Source organism: Diachasma alloeum, unplaced genomic scaffold (genome assembly GCF_001412515.2).
Source record: "Diachasma alloeum isolate Michigan unplaced genomic scaffold, Dall2.0 Dall_scaffold_00729, whole genome shotgun sequence".
Classification (NCBI taxonomy): Eukaryota; Metazoa; Arthropoda; class Insecta; order Hymenoptera; family Braconidae; genus Diachasma; species Diachasma alloeum.
In genome coordinates, this window is record NW_021680860.1 from 95,056 (window position 1) to 100,800 (window position 5,745).

Below are 5,745 nucleotides of genomic sequence, written 5' to 3' on the forward strand. Positions count from 1 at the left end.
TTTAGTTCTCCATCGAGCAGCATTGGTTTCATTCCTTAATGTTAATTAGGAGCAGAGATACGATTTTTTAATTAGCGGGCGAGTTGTCGGGAGTCACTGCGCCGAGAAACCATTGAGTTTTTCATAGCGCCGCGACTTTCGTCGCAGTTATAATTTTTTCATTACAGAGATTAAGGAATGAAACGGGGGTTGAAGGATGGGGAATTTAATTCTCCATCGAACAGCATTAGTTTCATTCCTTAATATTAATTAGGAGGAAAGAGACGATTTTTAAACTAGCGGGCGAATTACTGGGGAAGCGCTCTGCGCCGAGAAACCATTGAGTTTTTCATAGCGCCGCGACTTTCGTCGCAGTTTTTATTTTTTTATTACAGAGATTAAGGAATGAAACGGGGGTTGAAGGATGGGGAATTTAATTCTCCATCGAACAGCATTGGTTTCATTCCTTAATATTAATTAGGAGGAAAGAGACGATTTTTTAATTAGCGGGCGAATTAATGGGGAGTCACTCTGCGCCGAGAAACCATTGGGTTTCTTATAGCGCCGTGACTTTCGTCGCAATATTAATTTTTTTATTGCAGAGATTAAGGGATGAAACGGGGGTTGATGGATGGGGAATTTAATTCTCCATTGAACAGTCTTTGTTTCATCCCTTAATATTAATTAGTCGGCGAATAAATCAACTGAAAAACATAAAGTAAACATTGAGTACAAGGAGGACAAAAATCCCCCTCCGAACCTGTCCCTGTCACAGCGGGACTGCTACTGCCGAGTTACTCACGCACCCGACTTACATTTACCGACAATTCGACCGGAACGCCGCCTTTCCCGTGGGGTACCAACTAACTTTTTTGGAGTCAGTCAAACCCCCCGATCCGGGCCTCTACTCAGGTCTATCCTCTTTGGTCCCCACCATGCTCAAAGTGAGGCAAATTGAATGTCAGCCAGCGCTGCAGTATAGTAGCTCAGGTACTAAAGATGACGTCATTGCGCATGCGCGCCGTAGTGGCGCGCCACGTGTTCGGTAAATTGCCGTGGAAATGTTCTCCACCTCAAAAGCCCCGCGTCCTGTGGCCACGTCAGTTGTCTTTTGAACGATCTCCAACCAAATTATTCGGTTTTGTTGATAAAATGGTGCGGTGTCATTTTTGTGGAAAAACGAAGGAGAAGAATAAACATTTACCTTTTCATCGGTAAGTATATAACACTAGCTGGTTAATTTCGTGTCATTTTTTTTTTTAATAATTACGCTTATCCTTAGTGCGCACGTTTATATGTGCTATATAATTAATTGTTTTCATTCTATAGATTCCCCAAGGATGAAAAGTTGGCAAAGCTGTGGGTGAGAAACATGGGGAAGACTAATTGGCTGCCAAAGGAGTGGCATATGCTCTGTGCAGAGCACTTTTCCAGAGAATCGATAGATTTTCCGGATTTCAGAGCGAGATTACGGAAGGGTTCTGTTCTAACGATTTTTCATCAAGGCAAAGAAAATTTATCAACACCATCCGATGCAGAGCCGATCGTCAGTGTGCATAAACGTGAGTTAATTGTTTGTCAAGCATGTTTGGTGTAAAATATTTATCTCAGTAAATGATTCGAGATGTTTGAAAATATTAATGAAATGTCTATTTGCAGGGATAAAACTGGATGAAACTTTGGGAGCAAAACTACAAGCAAAACTACAAGCAAAATCGAGCTGCTTCCTACTGAGTGATATTTCTATGAATGGTCGGAGAAAAGGTAATTTTTATATTTGACGTGAATTTTAAAAAATATGAAAAACATGTTTACTCATTTTTTTTCCTACGGTTTTTTTTTCAGTCTCAGACAGGAGGACATTATCACCAGGACAATCATTACCGTTGGAAACCAGAGGCAATTCCCATTCCACACCACAATCGCAAATTGCAGGTAATGTTTTAATTATCACGACATAATTCAACGATAATAAAAAATGCGACTAAGAAAAATGGCTTGTTATTGTTCACAGATCCAACTAAAATATCATCGGTTCCGATTCATGTCATATTCCACGACCACACGTATGCAGAGTATGGAGATGTCCAACGTAAGCTTGAACAGTCGCGCTTGAAAATCGAGACGTTTCTTGGGCAGAAGAAAATGCTCCTCCAGAAGAATCTCCGATGTGAGGAGAGAATCGAAAAGTTCAAGGAGATATTAGCCACGCTATGTGAAGCTAGAAACCTTCAAGCAGGTGGTAAGTACAGTCTTGATGGCTTCAATGATATATCAACAGAGCTTTTCAAACGCATGCATGGGAATGTTAAGAAAGGCAAACGATCTAAGGAGAAATATTCATCACAATTGAGGTGTTTCGCCCTGACATTGCATTTTTATTCGCCCAAGGCTTATAATTATGTTCGAGGAACCCTGGAAGCGGCACTCCCTCACCCCAGTGTTCTACGTTCTTGGTACAGCACTATAGACGCAGAGCCTGGGTTCTCTGAAGAGTGTTTTAATACTCTCAAAATTAAGAGTGAAGAGTAGAGAAAGCAGGGCAGATGCCTCATTTGTGCAATGATGATGGATGAAATGGGCATCAAATCTGGTGTTCAATGCCTGAGGGATGGGAAAATACGTGGATACGTAGATATTGGTGTTGGAGCAGCTGGAAAATTTGAATTTTCGGTGGCAAAAAACGCTCTAGTTTTTCTGGTTGTTTCCCTCGATGAATCGTGGAAACTTCCAATAGCTTTTTTTCTTATGGATGGCATGTCTTCCCAAACCAAAGCAGATCTCATTAAAGAATGTCTCATTCGATTAGCGAATGCCAGAGTTGAAATTGTCTCGCTAACTTTAGATGGTACAGTTGAGCATTTTGCTGCACTTGGGAAACTGGGAGCGGTCATGACAATGAATTCTTCTGCGAAACCGTATTTCTCTCATCCTATTGAAGGATAACCTGTCGTGCATGTTCTAATTGACCCTTGTCATGACCTCAAAAACATTCGGAATACTGCAGGTGATTTCAAGATTCTCGTTGATGGAAACAATAATAAAATTGAGGGGAAGTATATTGAGGAATTAGCTGTACTCCAACAAGAGGAAGGATTACGGTTAGGGAATAAATTACGTATGACTCATTTAGAATATAAAAAAATGATTATGAAAGTTTATTTAGCAGCACAAACGTTGAGCTCAAGTGTAGTAGATGCAATAGAATTTTGTTGGAATGTTTTGCGGTTACCACAATTTGAAGGTTGCGAGGGCACTGTTAATTTCATTCGGAAAATTGATCAAATTTTCGATTTTTTGAATGTTCGTAGTCCGTGGGGGAAAGGTTTTAAGAGTCCTTTGAGGAGGCAAAATGAACATATTTGGCGCACGCGAATATTGGAGGTGATTGAATATTTAGCGGGGTTGAAATTGACAGATAATACTCCGATCTTTCAATGCCGCCGAAAAAGTGGTTTTATAGGGTTCTATACTGCAGTTTTATCGACAATTGCACTGTTTGACCTATATGTTAAGCCGGAGGATGCACCACTAAGATATTTGCTGACGTATAAATTGAGCCAGGATCATTTGGAGTTACTTTTCGATGCAATACGAGGCCGAAGTGGTTGGTGTCCTAACCCAACCGCCGCGCAATTCATTTCCGCTCATAAGAGACTCCTCATTCGCCACGATATACAAATTACGACAGGGAATACTTGTCTCATGGATCAACCTAAAATTTTACACATTTCGTCAAGTAAAACCAAACGGGTCGCGAAAATGGACAGATATAATCTTGATGTGTATAATGCGGTTGAAAATCGTATGGTAGAGCATAAATTCGGTTTAAATAGTAATGATTCTGTTGAAGGAAATGGCACCATTGATGAGTTGAATGATTTTTTGAATTTTGCTTGGGCAGTCCCGAGTGCTCTGACGGAGTTTTCAGTCAACTGTGTTAGTTATATTGCTGGCTACATCGTTAGACAATTGACTAAAACAGTGAAATGTCCTGAATGTCTTGAGGGCTGTAAGGTTCTGAAATCGCCACCGCAAAACAAACAATTCTGTTGCTCTGATCCTCTTGAAATCAAGAGGTGGCTTGACAATTCCTTCTGACAGTGTCATTACCATTTGTTCTACTACAGAGAAACTCTTCAGACAAGTATGCAATCGTAATATGGGTAGGCCCCCGATTGAAACAAATTTTCCAGCTGTCCTCGCCAATGCCGCGTATCGTGAATTATTATCATCGAGGAAAACACTCTTTCCAGAACTAGAGGCACATTTTCACGAGACATTCTGCTTGGATAATTGCATGAATCACATGTACATACTCACGAAGCGCATCTTAATGCATTATATTGAGATTCGTATGTTTGCTGCAACAAAGAATCTATCCATTTCCATTACTGGAACGCAAATACGACATTTCCTGACAAGACAAATTGTTTGGGCTCACCAGTAATTTTTCATTTTGAGTTTATCTACTGATTCAGGTTTTGCTGTTTCAAGCATTGTTGATCCCTGATTTCAAACCTTATCTAGTCATTCAGGTTTTGCTGTTTCAAGCATTGTTGACCCCTGATTTCAAACCTTATCTAGTCATTCAGGTTTTGCTGTTTCAAGCATTGTTGACCCCTGATTTCAGGCCTTATCTAGTCATTCAGGTTTTGCTGCTTCAAGCATTGTTGACACCTAACTTAAAAGCTGGTTTACTGGCTTGGATTATGATCCTTCAAGCCCTGTTGAACTTTGCATTCAGAGCTGCTTAATTATATTTAATGTATTTCAAGCTTCACAGTTTTAAGTGACTGTTCTAATTCTTTTATGAGCATTGGAATCGAATTAATTGTTATTGCGTGATAATTTATGAATGTTAATCGTTATGCCTTATGATTATTAAAACTAATTGGTTTCCGCCTTCTTGGGGGCGGTGGCGTAAAGTGGTCATTGTGATGGAAAAATTGATGGTCCTTGTCTATTTTAGCCTACCCCCCCTAGATTCATATGTTGCGGAAATACTTTGAATTTAATGGAGACATCTACATTATATATCCAATTTTTTCTTTGATTAAAAACTAGGATTGATGACACCATTGACCATTTGCTGCCGATTCAGAAACTTAAAAACTGATCACGATACGGATGAGCAAAAGGGGAGCCAAAAATTGTAAATAATAATTGGAGAAGGTAAACTAAGTATAGTATGCTCAATCAATAAATTCTGAACAAAAACAATTTGATTGACTAATTGTTTCCCTTGATTCAACTTCCTCAATCCATACATGCTCTATAACGGAATTAGATTGATTAATGGAAAATCTTCGTGTTTTCTCGTGTAAGTTAATAGCTATAGAACTTTCATCATTATCAAATTTATTTAAACCTATTCCACAAATCTTTTATTTTGAATAAAGTTTAGTTTTATTCGAACCGTTTATCTATTGAATTGTTAATAATTTTGCAATTGATTAGTCGTGAAAAACAATTAATAACAATATGTTTAAAAAATATATAAATACAAAATATTGCTAACGATTGTACCAGTCTAGACGTTCTTCCATGCTAAAACCTCCATTCGCGTTGATTGATGACATCGTGTTCACGGATTATCAATAGAAGACGAAAGTTTGTCTATTATCCTGGTTGGCCTACACGGTAAAATCCTCGGTAATATTTCTCAACGCATCGGCAAAATTACCACTGCTCCACTACCTACAGCTAACCCGGGCATGCGCACTAGGAAGAATTTTAGTTCGCCGACTATAATCCGGAGGCGCT